The following is a 16,724-nucleotide window of genomic DNA, read 5'->3' as shown; positions in this document are numbered from 1 at the left end:
GGCTCTTTCCACAGTTTGGCTATTGCGGACATTGCTGCTATGAACATTGGGGTGCGTATGGCCCTTCTTTCACTACATCTGTGTCTTTGGGGTCAATACCCAGGAGTGCAATTGCTGGGTCATAGGGTAGCTCTATTTTTAATTTTTTGAGGCACCTCCACACTGTTTTCCAAAGTGGCTGTACCACTTGCATTCCCACCAACAGTGTAAGAGGGTTCCGCTTTCTCCACAACCTCTCCAACATCTGTTGTTTCTTGCCTTATCAATTTTTGCCATTCTAATTGGTGTAAGGTGGTATCTCAATGTGGTTTTGATTTGATTTGAATCAAATGATGGCTGATGATGAAATGATGGATGATGATGATGAAAAATAATAATTATTTTTTCATGTGTCCGTTAGCCATTTGTATGTCTTCTTTCGAGAAGTGTCTGTTCATGTCTTCTGCCCATTTTTTGACTTGATTATTTGTTTTTTGGGTGTTGAGTTTGAGAAGTTCTTTATAGATCTTGGATACCAGCCCTTTATCTGTAGTGTCATTTGCAAAAATCTTCTCCCATTCTGTGGGTTGCCTCTTTGTTTTGTTGACTGTTTCCTTTGCTGTGCAGAAACTTTTTATCTTGATGAAGTCCCAAAAATTCATTTTTGCTTTTGTTTCACTAGCCTTTGGAGATGTATCTTGAAAGAAGTTGCTGTGGCCGATGTCAAAGAGGTTACTGCCTATGTTCTCCTCTAGGATTTTGATGGATTCCTGTCTCACATTGAGGTGTTTCATCCATTTTGAGTTTAGCTTTGTGTATGGTGTTAGAGAATGGTCGAGTTTCATTCTTCTGTATATAGATGTCCAGTTTTCCCAGCACCATTTATTGAAGAGACTGTCTTTTTTCCATTGCATATTTTTTCCTGCTTTGTCGAAGATTAGTTGACCACAGAGTTGAGGGTCCATACCTGGGCTCTCTGTTCTGTTCCATTGGTCTATATGTCTGTTTTTGTGCCAGTACCATGCTGATGCTTTGTAATATAGCTTGAAATCGGGTAACGTGATGCCACTAGCTTTGTTTTTCTTTTTCAAAATTTCCTTGACGATTCAGGGTCTTTTCTGTTTCCATACAAATTTTAGGACTGTTTGTTCCAGCACTTTGAAAAATGTCATTGGAATTTTGATCAGGATGGCATTGAAGGTATAGATTGCTCTGGGTAGCATAGATATTTTAACAATGTTTATTATTCCAATCCATGAGCATGGAATGTTTTTCCATCTTTTTGTGTCTTCTTCAATTTCTTTCATAAGTGTTCTGTAGTTCCTAGAGTAAAGATCCTTTACCTCTTTGGTTTATTCCAAGGTATCTTATGGTTTTTGGTGCTATTGTAAATGGAATCGTTTCTCTAATTTCTCTTTCTACAGTTGCATTGTTAGTATATAAGAAAACAACTGATTTCTGTGCATTGATTTTGTATCCTGCCACATTACTGAATTGCTGTATGAGTTCTAGTAATTTGGGGGTGGAGTCTTTTGGATTTTCCACATAAAGTATCATGTTGTCTGCAAAAAAGAGTTTGACTTCTTCTTTGCCAATTTGAATAGTTTTATTTCTTTTTGTTGTCTGATTGCTGTTGCTAGGACTTCTAGTACTATGTTGAACAATAGTGGGGAGAGTGGGCATCCTTGACATGTTCCTGATCTTAAGGGAAAGGCTTTCAGCTTTTCCCCATTGAGGATGATATTCGCTGTGGGTTTTTCATAGATGGATTTTATGAACATGAGGAATATTCCCTCTATCCCTATACTCTGAAGAGTTTTAATCAGGAAAGCATGTTGTTATTTTGTCAAATGCTTTTTCTACATCAATTGAGAAGACCATATGGTTCTTCTCTCTCCTCTTACTAATGTGTTCTATCACACTGATTGATTTGCAAATGTTGAACCGCCCTTGCGTCCTGGGGATAAATCCCATTTGGTCGTGGTGGATGATCCTTTTAATGTATTGTTGGATCCTATTAGCTAGGATTTTGTTGAGAATTTTGGAATCCATTTTCATCAGGGATATTGGTCTGAAATTCTCCTTTTTGATGGGGTCTTTGCCTGGTTTGGGGATTAAGGTAATACTGGCCTCATAGAATGAGTCTGGAAGCTTTCCTTCTGTTTCCATGTTTTGAAACAGCTTCAGGAAAATAGATATTATTTCTTCTTTGAATGTTTGGTAGAATTCCCCAGGGAATCCATCAGGCCCTGGACTCTTGTTTTTTGGGAGGTTTTTAATCACTGCTTCAATCTCGTTATTGGTTATTGGCCTATTCAAGTTGTCAGTTTCTTCCTGTTTCAGTCTTGGTAGTTTATAGGTTTCCAGGAAGGCATCCATTTCTTCCAGGTTGCTCAATTTATTGGCATATAGTTGTTGATAATAATTTCTAATAATTATTTCTATTTCCTTGGTGTTAGTCGTGATCTCTCCCCTTTCATTCATAATTTTATTAATTTGGGTCCTTTCTCTTTTCTTTTGGATAAATCTGGCCAGTGGTTTATCAATCTTATTAATTCTTTCAAAGAACCAGCTTCTAGTTTTGTTGATCTGATCTACTGCGTTTCTGGTTTCTAGTTCATTGATCTCTGCTCTAACCTTAATTATTTCTCTTCTAATGCGTGGCTTAGGCATCATTTGTTGCTTTTTCTCTAGTTCTTTAAGGTGTAAAGTTAGTTGGTGAATTTGGGATTTTTCTATTCTTTTGAGTGTGGCTTGAATGGCTATGTATTTCCCCCTTAGGACTGCCTTTGCAGTATCCCATAGGTTTTGGATCAATGTGTTTTCATTCTCATTGGTTTCTATGAATTGTTTAAGTTCTTCTTTGATTTCCTGGTTGACCCAAACATTCTTGAGCAGAGTGGTCTTTAGCTTCCAAGTGTTTGAATTTCTTCCAAAGTTTTTCTTGTGATTGAGTTCCAGTTTTAAAGCATTATGGTCTGAGAATATACAGGGATTAATCTCAATCTTTTGGTATCGGTTGAGACCTGATTTGTCACCCAGTATGTGCTCTATTCTGGAGAATGTTCCATGTGCGCTCGAGAAGAATGAGTATTCTGTTGTTTTAGGGTGGAATGTTCTGTATATATCTCTGAGGTCCATCTGGACCAGTGTGTCATTCAAAGCTCTTGTTTCTTTGTTGATTTTCTGCTTAGATGATCTGTTTATTGCTGAGAGTGGAGTATTGAGGTCTCCTACAATTAATGTATTGTTATCAAGGCCTTCCTTGTTTTTGTCTGGATTAGAGAAGCTGCTGCTTTCTCCCTCCATCCTTCTAATTGAATATTTCTTAGGTTTCATCTTCCCTTTAAATAACTCCCTTAGGGCACTCCGATGATTAGTTAAATTTCAGATATTCTTTGTGCACATGTCTTGTAGAATTGTGGACTCTCCCAAGCTGGAAGAGATCTCCCAAGTCGTCCGTCCAAATATCTCTCATGTCTATGTGGTCAAATTGATCATTCATGTCAAGTAAAGATGGGTTTTCTTGCATTTTCATTGATGCCTGAGGATGCAAGAGAACCCAAAACTGGTGAATTGTCTCTCTAGACTCTTCCATAACCCAGTTTCTCTTTAGTAAAAAACATCTCTGGCCTTACGGCTTTCATCCACTCCAGCTGGCACTGCCCCGAGGCCCATTTTGATTGATGCTTTCACATCTGCACCTTTGTCCCTTCTTCTATTAGTCCGCCTCCTTTAGAGCATGTCTGAAATCCACCCTCTCTTGCAACTTTCTTCTCTTCCTTCTGTAACAACTACTTTCTAAACTCAAGCCTTTCCTCAGCCCATCTGCTTGAGTTCCCTGCATCATCTCTCTTAGAGTTGGTTTGATCTTGGTAGTCACTTTCTCAGAAATTTGCAGTAGTGCCCAGCTAACTTACAAATTAAATAAAAATGTTAATGTCTTCAGGTAGAGAACTCAGCCTGTCTGACCACATTGATTTTCCCGTTTGATTCTTAGGCTCTTCAACATTCTCACTACTTAATTTTTAGAGAATTCTTTTGACAGTTATGTAGCTCTTCTTTGAAATGATAATTGTTATTTCTCTGTAGTTCTTTTAGTTTTAAGGGCTGATGACAACAACACCAGCAGCAGCAGCAGTAAAACTAGCTGGCTTAGTGCCTTGCCCATAGTAGATAACTATCTGGGACCTGAACAACTGAGCAAATAAATGGAAGCACAGGAAATCACTGTAGACACCCTGATTTGCCCAGAAACCAGAAGTGTAGGACTCAGATTCTTGAAAAGAGAATTCTTGCTTCCTTGGTAGCTTCCTATAGTGGTCAAGAAGAATGAGCCTAACTAAATATGGACTAAGAATGGCCTAAAATATTCCAAAATAATCTGTAATACTTTCAGGTTCTTGACTCAAATTCAGTATTTCTGTGACTTTATGTATGTTAATCTTCCTGTTTAGGAAGTTCTGCTATGAACAGTTCCAGTATCATTTTCTTTGGTTTGTTTTACCAGTTGGCTCTTAATATTTTATTTTATTTATTTTATTTATTTTTATTTTTTGTGATGTTAAAGGATCATTTTTATTTTTATTTACAGTTAATATTTTTTTATTATGTTCAGTTAGCCAACATCATTAGTTTTTGATGTAGTGTTCAACGATTCATTAGTTATGTATAGCACCCAGTGCTCAGCACCACATGTGCCCTCCTTAATGCCCATCACCTGGGTACCCCATCCCCCACCCCCCTCCCTTCTGTAACCCTCAGTTTGTTTCCCGGAGTCCAGAGTCTATCATGGTTTGTCTCCTGCTCTGATTTCTTCCCATTCAGTTTTCCTTCCATTCCCCTGTGGTCCTCCACGCTATTACTTATGTTTCACATATGAGTGAAACCGTATGATAATTGTCTTGGCTCTCAATATTTTAAACTGAACTGAAGGGTGAGAAAACTTACCTATCAGATTCTTAATTAAACGATTCACTAAGACCTCTTTCAATGGTTCCCTTAAAATATACCTTTATGTAAAGAGAGGGCTCCACGTAGGAAGTCATCTCTCCTACATTGTTTCCTACATATTTTTCTATATCCTTGGTCATTCTTTTCCTGAGCCCTAGGGTCTCTGGAGAAAAGAGCAAGCTCTTGTCATAGTCCTCACCCAACTGAATGTGATTTATTTCTCATAGTTTTACAGGCTATGTTCAGACAACCATGGGTTGTTGAGAGGAACCAACCCTGTTCCCCCACAGAGAGGAAAGACTGGCAACACATGGTTTTCATACAGTGCCAGCGAGTGCTGGTGCCATCAGGGGTCCCAGAGAGAGGATCAGAAAAGCACTCATGGAGAAAGTGCTTTGGGGAATGTGCCTTTGAAGGATAAATGTGTCTTCAATCAGTAAAGACATGGGGAAGGGCATTCCAGGCCGGGAGACTGTCACTGAGCAAGGGCAATGGGAGGCAATGAAGAGTGTGTGTTTGGGTAATGGCAAGTACTTCCTGGCATTCAGAAGATGTGAGCAGTGGTGTGGCTCATGATCCCTTCAGTGCATGCTTCTTGTGCTTCTACTCTGTGCCAGGTGCTATGGACAGGGAAGAATGAGACCAGATTCTGGCTTTGTGCTCATACTCCAGTGGAGGCAGGGGACCAGCAAGGGCTGGAATAGTGATCAGGCACCCTAGAAAGTGGCAAGTGCCCTGAGACAGTGGTAGACAGTGAACTCCTTGGAGCTCATGGAGGAGGAATATGAGGAGAGCATGCACAAGAGAGCCTTCTACACAATTCTGGAAAAACTTGAGAAAAATGATATTTTTTTGGATCCAAACTCATATATCCAGATCCTTCAGGCCTCATAAAGGCTGTGGGGTATGTTTGCCAAACATCAGAAATGGATTTTTATTTTGGGACCATGCTTTTAGGTTGTGCAGAATTGGTACCACTCAGATGGTACAAGGATCATGTGTCCCTCAGAAAAGGTGGGAATACTGCTGCCTGACATGAAGCAAGTCCATAGCACCTGTTAGAAGAAATTCATGAACATCAACACTTCTGTATCTAGGATTACACGTAAAAGTTTTTCTTAATTGTACATAAAGGAGAGTTTGTATAGAGGCAAATCTTAATGTCAGCTTTAGGGGTCATATCAAGGTCACTGGACAAGATGGCATTGGAAAGCTCAGTACCTTTGGTGAAGCAGGATTGAAGGGGGCTGGAATTAGGAGGAGACTAAGGAAATTTGTCTTCATGCAGAATTAGAAGCAGTTGAAGAACCTTCTTGAGTGAGAAGCAATCCTAGTTTCTCCACCCCAAAGCGTTGCTATGAGAATCATAGCACTGTATGGAATAGTCAGTTCTAACCTGGAAAATCTGGGTAGTTGAAAAGGGTTCTCATCTTTATTTTAAATGTGCTGCTATATGATAATTGACTTCCCTTGTGTTGCTAGAAGGGCTATTTTTGATCTAGAAACATTTCTTTCTTTGAAGGTCATCTGGATAGACTATCTGCTGTCCCCAGACAAAACATTCTTTAGTTTCTTCATCTCTTGTTCTTGGGTAAGAAAACAGTTTTTATCTTTCAGACTTTTCTCGTATACCTATCTTTTATATTTTACTGAGCACTTATAATCCAATGCAAGTAAGAGTCCTCTGTGCTTCAAAACTGATCAACAAGTCATAAGTGATTGGGGAAAATCTAAGTAATGAGTTGCATTTTAAATAATAGTAACACCTGACTTAATCAATAATTCATACTATCAAGACATGCTCAGTCAGGTTTAAAGCACAGGTCAAGATGTAACGTCAAGTAATCACAGACAATTCTTTTTATGTTTTCATATGGAACGCTTCACAGATTTGCATGTCATCCTGTGCAGAGGCCATGCTAATCTCTGTAATTGTTCCAGTTTTAGCATATGTGTTGCTGAAGCAAGCACCACAATCGATTCTTAACACCAGTGATCTGAATGCATGTGAAATTGTATAGCACACATAAAAATATCTGTTTATATATGTCCTTGATTTTCACCAGCTACAGATTTAAATTCAAGTAATATTTCATCTCAAGAGATTATGGGGCACCTGGGTGGCTCAGTCGGTTAAGCATCTGCCTTCGGCTCGGGTCATGATCCCAGGGTCCTGGGATTGAGCCCCACATCGGGCTCTCTGCTCAGCGGGGAGCCTGCTTTTCTCTCTCCCTCTGCTGTTCCCCCTGCTTGTGCTCTGTCTCTCTCTGTCAAATATTAAATTAAATCTTTTAAATAAGAAAAGAAAAAGAGATTCTACTTGGTTACTCTAAGTGTAGCATTCTGGGGCGCCTGGGTGGCTCAGTCAGTTAAGCGGCTGCCTTCGGCTCAGGTCGTGATCCCAGGGTCCTGGGATCGAGCCCCACATCGGGCTCCCTGCTCGGCTGGAAGCCTGCTTCTCCCTCTCCCACTCCCCCTGCTTGTGTTCCCTCTCTCGCTGTGTCTTTCTGTCAAATAAATAAATAAAATAATAAAAAAATAAATGTAACATTCTACCCATTTCCTGAGAGAATTATAAAGTGAAGAAAAGAAAAGATGTTTTTGGTTTTGATAAATTGTGGATTTTAGATTGAGGTGTGTGTGTGTGTGTGTGTGTGTGTGTGTGTGTGTGTGTGTGTGTATGCAAACTCAGTTGGAGAACAAATGCAAACAGAACTGAACTTGAATGTTGATTTTTTGCATCTAATTTTATATTTATATAGGCATGCATATGATCATATTCTCTTATGAATGAAAACGCAATCTACATATTTCCCTTGAACTGTGATGTATAAAATAAAATGTAACATACATTTATTGCAAGAAATGTAATTTGATGTTTAGGTTCTCTGGGAACTTTGGTATTTCTGTACTGAAAAAATGAACAGATATGGAAAGTCTGTTTATAAATCTTAAGATGTAACCATTATACTCATTCTCACCCATTTCTTGCAAAAGGGACATTTTCCCAGGAATGCAGCTGGTCATTTCCACAAATATATTTTCAAAGATTGCATTGAACTTACATGTCTCTCATGCCAGATTGCTCATTTTATAAAAATATCTCAATAGAAACACAAATTGTCCTTGTTCAGCCTTGAAATTCCATACTGGGAATATTTTCTTAATATAGAAATTCCACTGTGGTGGTTACACCTGGTGAACAAGTTTTACTTTGTTTCTGGGTTCAAAGTTATTTAGATGCTAAGTATTAAGGGCTTATTAATTTGGCTCATGTTAAAGTGGCTCATACTATGCATGAAGGAGACCATTTTCTTACATAGGTAATTCTGAGTGAGACACCTTTGTAATGCATGATCATTGCAATTGTTTTTCATGTTAAAAGAAAGTCTTTTCCGTTTTCCTTTTTTAAAATTTCAGCTTTACTGAAATATATTTAACATATTAAAAATTATGGAATGCCTCATGAAGTTGGGTGTCATCCATGCACAGGGGCCATACCAGTCTTCTCTGCATAGTTCCAATTTTACTGTGTGTGCTGCCCAAGCGAGCTCTGCTTTCAGTTGTTCTTTAAAAGAAAGGTTAGGGGCGCCTGGGTGGCTCAGTCGTTAAGTGTCTGCCTTCAGCTCAGGTCATGGTCCCAGGGTCCTGGGATCCAGCCCCACACCGGGCTCCCTGTTTGGCGGGAAGCCTGCTTCTCCCTCCCCCACTCCTCCTGCTTGTGTTCCCTCTCTCGCTGTATCCCTCTCTGTCAAATAAATAAATAAAGTCTTAAAAAAAAAAAAGAAAGTTTAGATGTGAGCCCTTTATCCCTAGAGTTGTGTCTCAGGTGTTTGAGCAGGCTTTGTTGGGGACTGTTTGGGGGAGCATCGCGGACTGAAACCAATGAACCAGTTCAAAATGCCCTCTGTACTTACCACATTCATTTTCGCCTGGACCCTTCTTAATCTTTCGGGGGATCCTAGACTGGTGTTTACATTCTAAAGCTCATGAAATATTTATTGTTAGGTTTCCAAAACTTCCTTTCTGTCATTTGTAAGCTAAAATGCTTCTTGTCATTGAAGGTGCTTGAGGATGCAAAGTAAAGCAAACCAAAGACTCAGTGAAGTCATCTTGGAGATTCCCAGGGCTCCTAAAACCTATAAAAAGCCCTGAGATGTTCTGTAGTAAAAAAAATCTGCTTCACTCTATTTAACTCAGCATTTTCCAAATGTACCCAACCAAGGAACACTTCATTTTTATATTTGCTTCAGACCTATTAACATTCTTTGGTGCTGTGTTCTGTGGAAGCAATGACCTTTAGGAAGGTCTGGGTTACTTGTATTAGACCATTTAATGCATGTAAGCAATGGCATCTGAGGCTGATATTCTCAAAGTCCCCAGGAGTAAGATTTACCAGCCATCTCTGAGCAAGAAGATTAGCAGCTCTTAATCACAACTTCAAGCTTCCTAGGATAACTGGCCATGAATGTTTGCATTGATTTAGGGTCCAGCTGGTTTGAAGGTAGCAAAAACTTCTGTGGTATCTCCAGTAGGTTCAGAAACTGGCCTTCTAGGCTTAGCACTTGGTCAGCCACAGAGACAACGGAAAACAATGGCCAACCCCCAAAAGGAAGAAAGAGACTCGTTGGCACAGTCCCCTCTGCTCTTTAATGCTATTGCACAGGATTGACATTCGCCAGAGGTCTCTCCCCCCTCTCCCTCTGTACTGAATGTCTTTGAGAGGATGGACTTTGGTAACCGTGACCATGTCCTTGGAGGGGAAGCGTGGGGACCAGCATCACAACGGTGACGACAAAGTCTCCTGCCCTTCCAAGAACGCTCAGAGGAAGTGTTGCTTCAGAAAGGAGTTAAAGAGTTTTCAGAATACGTTATTTGATTCTTTTTCTTTTTGAAGAATCATCTGTTGAGCCATTAGGGTCACAGACCAAATCCAATTCCATGTTTCTGAGAACCCATCTTGTTCCACTGTAGGAAATTGAGTTTGCATATGGTTTGACAAATTAACTTTTCTTTAAAGAAACAGTAAAAAGTAATCTACTCATTCTGCAAAATTTTGAAATCCTTGGCATCAAGTTTTAGTGGGTTTTCTTTTCAATGAATATAATTGGAATTCTATTTAATATATAATTTTAAAAAGTCAGTTTCTGTTTATATAGCATATAAAGTAGATCTAATGCGGACAGTTTAATAGCAAATGTTTGTTTTATGAGCCAGTAAAGACTCATAATTAAAAATCTTAAAAGTTCAACATAAGCCCAAGCTTTCTCCTAGCTAGGGAACCCTGAGCTTCACTGTGGCAGGGTTCAGGGGGTTACATTTAAGAAAAAGTGTGATTACTTTAACCCAGATGCTGCCCTGCCACCTGTAACATCAGGACCCAGCTTCTGTGCCTCTGTTCCTGTGTTCCGTTTTTCATTTATTTTTGTTCCTGTGTTTCCCTCCGTGCCCCTCATCTTTGTTCCTTCTTCTCAGCTTCCAGAACGCTTTATGTGAATTTAAATTTTGCCAGTTTCAACCTTGTATTCTAGTTATCTGTTTACAAGTCTGATCTCTCAAAGGGCAATCCATATCACCTTCATCTCTTTATCCCCCAGAGTCTGCCCTAGAGTCTTCACTTAGAAAATGTCAATCAAATGTCTAGTAAATAAATGGGATTTAACTTATATACAACCCTTCAGGAAAGATGTGTTGTCTGATAAAGGGATGCATTCCTTTGCTTCCACAATTGAATGTCTCTTTTTTACTAAGAGCTCTCTGGGAAAGAGAACCAGGGTATTGGGACAGAGGAGCTTCTCATTGTTGGCTCTTCCCCTTTCGCATCTCCCCTGTACTCCTTTCCTTACAGATGGACTGCCAATTACAGCTTTTGAGTTTCTCATTCTTCATTTTTGGTAAATTCTTGGGTTGATTCTTTTACAGATAAAACAACATTGGAATATGGGGACTAAGTGATGAAAAAGGAGATAGGAAAAGAGTAGGCTAGAGAAAGAAAGTGTCCATTGACTAAGCCTGGAAAGAGAGGCATTGCACAGCCAGCCCTGTTCGCTCAGTTTTGCACAGTATCAGTGAGTGGCTGAAATAGGACAGAGTTATAATATGTGAAGAATAGACAAGGAAAATTGTCTGTGTAAATAGCTGACTAGGAAACTTCAGGGACAATAGGCTCAACAATGCATTCTTGGGTCTTGAGTGAGTCTAAGAGTGTTAGACTTGGTTTGATGCCATCATCCCCTTGAATAATCACAGCAGCAAACACACAAGGGGGCTTTGGTAGAGCTCTTGGGTGGGAGAGAGGTGTGACGGGGCCTTGGAACCCATCATTTCCAGCCACTGGAGGGAACCAAGGTGGGAAGGAGTGGATGGAATGCACTTGAAGATTCTTGCCCTTTACAAAGCCTGAGTGCTCCTGCACTTCAGCCTTGATGCTGTAAAGAGTCTTGAAGTACACCAGACTGTCACTCTTTGCTATAGACCAGAGGTTCTCAAATACTCAAATCTTGTGTCTCACAAATCACTGTCAAGGGACTGGGCACTCACCAGGATAGAAACCAAACTCCCCTATGTTTTTCAGCAGAGGACATTGATGTGTTTAGACAGTTTGTCAGCATATTTATGATTTTTGGTGAGTTTCAAGGACATGATCAATTGCAGAAAGGTTATTGGACATAAATGTGATTGTCGATAGGCTGGGGAACCAAAATTGGGAGAAACATGAGATGTTTGTGCTTACTTCTAGTCGGCTGCAAGGTCATGGGTGGAGAACGGAGGTGGGGGAGGGTGGGAGGAGGGTAGGTGGGAGATGACACGTGATGTTTGCAGATGCAAAGAGGGCCAATGTCAAGTCACAGAGAGGCGGTCCACTAGGGAGTGAGTGCTCAGGCACTGCCACTGACTCTCAGGGTGGCCTTGGGAAAGTTAGCTAACCTCTCTGGACTCCATTTTCCTCACATGTAAAATGAGGATGGTAATGATAGAACCTTGGATTTAGTAAGTGTTTAATAAAGGTCACTTAATGTTATTACCGCGTTAAACTTTTTTAAAAAATCTGCTATCTTCCTACTACTATAAAGATAAATTCAGTAAATGTGGTTGAGTCTGGGCCCTATCCCAAGGGGGCTTTATTGCTTAAATGTAGAAATAACATTGTAATGAGGCTGTTTTCATCTTTACAGAACTCTTAGAGCAAGGGGCCTTAAGACAGATTCTAAGCAAACTCCACCCCAGTTTCTTTGTGATTTCAGAAAGGAAATAGAAACATACCCTTGGTGATTAAATTGAAAAGTTTGCAATATTTTTCAGTTCTGCGTGGGTTTTTTTGGAATTAGCAATCTGTTTTAACTTAATGAAATCCTTTTTATTTATTTATTTATTTTATTTATTTTTAAAAAAGATTTTATTTATTTATGAGAGCGAGAGTAAGAGCAAGAGAGAGAGAGAGTGAGTGTACGCACAAGCAGGGAGGGGCAGAGGGAGAGGGAGAAGCAGGCTCCCCGCTGAGCAGGGAGCCCAACATGGGGCTCGATCCCAGGTCCCTGGGACCATGACCTGAGCTGAAGGCAGACGCTTAACCAACTGAGCCACCTAGGCGCCCCAATGAAATCCTCAATTAAAAATTGAGGGATTATAACTATCAGTTTAAATGCCTCTTCCTTTATTGACTGTCACCTTCACGAGGGCAGAGACTATGTCATCCTTGTCCCTGGATTGCGAAGTGTGGCACAGGGTAGGCACTGCATGAATGCAAATAAGTGCAGTGCTTTAGCTTTTTGAGTTAGGGTGCTTTCATCTGTCCAAGTTCTGAAAGAATTCAGACTAAGTCTAGGGAAAATCAAAAGCAGATCTAAAAAAGATAGGATAAAAACCTACTGGTGCTTCCCTATTAGTTCTCGCTAGATTTTTTTAAATGTCAATTAGGAGAATATTATACATTTCATGGATTAATAGAAAATTGAGGTTGGTGTAGAGTGGCCTAGCTAGAAATGTAGGGATTTTGAGCAATAGCTTTAAAAGTACAAACTTTCAGTTATAAGTTGACTATGTTTGGAGATCTAACGTACAGTAATGTGACTGCAGTTAAGAGTACTGCGCTTTTTTTTTTAAAGATTTTATTGATTTATTTGACAGAGAGAGACACAGCGAGAGAGGGAACACAAGCAGGGGGAGTGGGAAAGGGAGAAGCAGACTCCCCACTGAGCAGGGAGCCTGATGCGGGGCTCAATCCCAGGACCCTGGGATCATGACCTGAGCCGAAGGCGGATGCTCAATCGACTGAGCCACCCAGGCGCCCCAAGAGTACTGCACTTTATACCTGAAATTTGCTGAGAGTATATGTTAAGTGTTCTCACCACAAAAAAAAAAAAGATAATTATGTGAGGTGATGGATGTGTTAATTAACTTGATCGTGGTCATCATTTCACAGTGTATATGTATCATGGTAATCATTTCACAGTGTATATGTATATCAAATCATCACATTGTACACTTTAAATATATACAGCATTATGTGTCAATTATACCTTAATAAAGCCGGAAAAAATAGAATTCTCCTCCAAACCCCACAGTCACTCTCATTGCTAAGGAAAGACTAGCCCTAGGAATAGAAATTGAAGGAATCAGTCAGGGAAAGATAGCACCAGACAAAACATCTGGAAGAAAACCAGTACTGTCCCTGTGAATCTTCCATAGTTAAAACTCCTTTTCTGCATCTCAGGGGTGACCAGAGGTCTTGTAGCACGAGGATTCTGATTCAGCAGATCTGGAACAGCCTGAGGATTTGCTTTCAGGCAAGACCAACCCTGCTGGGCTGGGAGCCACATTTTCTTTCTTTCTTTTTTTAAAGATTTTATTCACTTATTTGACAGAGAGAGAGAGAGAGAGAGAGAGAGAGAGAGAGAGAGATTGAGAGGAAGAGTACAAGCAGGGGGAGTAGCAGAGGAGGAGGGAGAAGCAGGCTCTCTGCTGAGCAGGGAGTCCGATGCGGGGCTCGATCCCAGGACCCTGCTTAACGACTGAGCCACCCAGGCCCCCCTGGGGGCCACACTTTAAATAGCAGAAGTCTAATTGGCATCCCTTCTTTCAGCCTCAACTTCTTTGTAATCATCTAACCCACCCCCAGGGTGATCTTTATAAAATATCAATATCCATTATATCTTTACAAAATATCAGTTCGAGTCATAGCACCTCCAAGTGCTCCCATGTGACACTAGGGTAGACCAAATTCACACTTTGCCTCCCCCTGATATTCAAAGCTCTTTGCTTCTGGCTCCAACCTACCTTCCTAAGCATTCTTGATTTCAATCGCACTGTGTTGCATGCTGAGCAGACCTGGCACTTTATTTTTGGTTTTGTCTTGCCTTTTTTATTGTGGTAGTAAAATACACATAACATAAAATTTACCATTTTAACCACGTGTTAAGCATGCGACTGAGGGGCATTTAGTGCATCCCACTGCTGTACAGCCATAGCTGCTCTCCATCCCCACAACTTTTTCATCATCCCAAACTGAAACTCCGTACCTGTTAAACAATATTGCTCCGTTTCTCCGCCCCCCAGCCCACTGTCTTACTTTCTGTTTCTTAGCACATTTTGCTATCCGTTATTTCAGTGAATCTTCACAACAGCCCAGTAAGGTGGTGCTATTATTATTCCCATTTCCTAGGTGAGGAAACTGGGCCCCAGAAAGGTCAGGTGACTTGCCCGGGTTCACATGCTAGGCAGCAGTAAAGCCTGTGCGCTGCCAGGATGTAGTGAGCACAGGGATCGAATGAACTGCTGAAATTTCAGAACTGGCAGGACCATGGAAATGCTTTATAGACGATCCAAAGATTTAGTTGGAATATGACTAAGATCAGGAATTTAATGAATTGCTGCTTTCTTTCAGGGACATGTTCAGTTTTTACTGCACCATATAGAAACTGGAAATATCCTGCTAGAATATTGAAGGATGTAAGAAACCTTTTGCTTCTTAGTATTGTCTCAGACTAAGAGAACATGCCATACAGAATTCCCAAAAGTGCAAAACCAGTAAGAGATGTACTTGTAGATCCGACTTTGTTTCTCTATCGATCTGGGTTTGCCTTCCTGCCTGCCTTCCTTCCTTCCTTCCTTCCTTCTTCCTTCCTTCCTTCCTTCCTTCTTCCTTCCTTCTTCCTTCCTTCCTTCCTCCCTCCCTCCCTCCTTTCCTCCCTCCCTCTCCCTCTCTTTTTCTTTTTCTCTTTCTTTCTTTCTTTTTCTTTCTCTTTCTTTCTTTCTTTCTTTCTTTCTTTCTTTCTTTCTTTCTTTCTTTCTTTCTTTCTTTCTTTTTCTTTTTCTTCTTTCTTTCTTTTTTCTTTCCTTTTCTTTCTCCTGTTTGTCTTTTAGGAACAGAACAGAATTAGCAGGATGAGAGATGTTCAGCAACCTTTGGCTGTTCATCAGCACTTTTCCAGGTAGGACTCAGTGTTTTTTTAACTGATTCATCCACCAAACATTTATTCAGCATAGGTTTTCTGCCAGGAACAGTTTGGGGTGTGGGGAGTACAACACTGGACACAAATCACCTGACCCTGTCCTCAGAAGGGACCACAGAAGGTGCACAAAATGAACATCAGCTTTGGTCTAGGAAAGAGTGGACATTTTACTTGTGGAGGTATGTAGATAGGCTCATTTTCTTCAGTGCCCGTCTTCCGCACCACCTCATCCAGACCAAGGCCCATGCCTGTGCAGTGAAAGCTTGCTGAAAAAACTCAGGTTAGAGAAAAGAGAACCATCCTCTGGGGATAATGCAAAAGAATCAGAAAGCCTGATCCTGTTTCTGGATCTCTTTTGGGGCATGACTTTGCCACTCGCCATTTCCTGGTTTATACAGCATTGGACTTGGCACACATGTTACCTAATCCAGTCTAGGTTAATTTTCATTCTTAATTTTATCCATTGGAAAATCATATTCCCTTAAGATGAGTATCTGATGAAATAGAGTCTTACAAGATGTAATTTTTGAAGACAGTTTTGATTGAAAATAAACTGGAAAATTCCATGATTTGGTTGATTTATTTATGCCATACACATTTAACATCATTACTGTCTACATGAGAATTGTAAATATTTCATTCTTTCTCACTGTTTGAATATCTTTAATAAACCTTATATGAGTAAGAGATGATGACTTCATTCAAATTGATGAAGCATGCCATCATGCATTTCCCCCTATAAACTTAAGAAAAAATCCCCCAGAGTCACATTGAGATTTGAAAGACCACTTTCCTTTATGTGAGCAATTGTTTATAAAAAAAAAAGTGTGGGTACGTTTCTCTCTTTCTGTGCATAAAGGAAGAGTTGGTCCTTGATAATGCACAGCAAATTTTATAACTACAAATGTATGGCATGATTATCCTCCACAATGGCATTTTAAATACTTTGAGGTTTTTATTTTAAAATAAACAAATATTGTAACCAGAGTAATAGCCAAAGATGGATTCACCGTTACATTCTGCTTTTCTTCAGACCCAATCTGGTTTTCTTTAGAATTCCATATAAACGTTTTAAATGATGTTTACATGAGCCAAACACTTTCTGGCCATTATTGGTCTGTGAAGGCTGCAAGCGTTTCCTTCTCTCTGTCAGTCGGGCCAGGCTGACTGACAGATTGGTCGGGGGTGGGGCGGTGGGCAAACTGATCAGAGGAGCCCAGTTAGGGCGGCTGCTGAGCTAGGACTAAATCTGCTGACTGGCTCATTGAGCCCCCCAGTGACTGCCTGGGAGAGAGGGCAGTTGTTCCTTGGTTACAGAGCACTAGCTAGTTAACTTCAGCC

At 40.3% G+C, this 16,724-nt stretch overlaps 1 protein-coding gene and 2 non-coding genes across 4 annotated transcripts in view; 1 reads left to right on the top strand and 2 right to left on the bottom strand.

Annotated features, from left to right (window-relative positions):
• Window positions 1–16,724, top strand: part of PASD1 (PAS domain containing repressor 1) — a 190,513-nt gene that overhangs the window by 107,421 nt on the left and 66,368 nt on the right. The window lies entirely within an intron of this gene.
• Window positions 6,800–6,903, bottom strand: LOC113931645. Its single transcript, XR_003522806.1, has one exon. It is a non-coding gene; the product is annotated as a U6 spliceosomal RNA (small nuclear RNA).
• LOC113931628 lies at window positions 8,380–8,486 on the bottom strand. The gene has a single exon (XR_003522791.1). It is a non-coding gene; the product is annotated as a U6 spliceosomal RNA (small nuclear RNA).

Source organism: Zalophus californianus, chromosome X, assembly GCF_009762305.2.
Source record: "Zalophus californianus isolate mZalCal1 chromosome X, mZalCal1.pri.v2, whole genome shotgun sequence".
NCBI lineage: Eukaryota > Metazoa > Chordata > Mammalia > Carnivora > Otariidae > Zalophus > Zalophus californianus.
The sequence above is the reverse complement of the archived record's forward strand: the minus strand, read 5'-3'. Positions and strand labels throughout refer to the sequence as shown.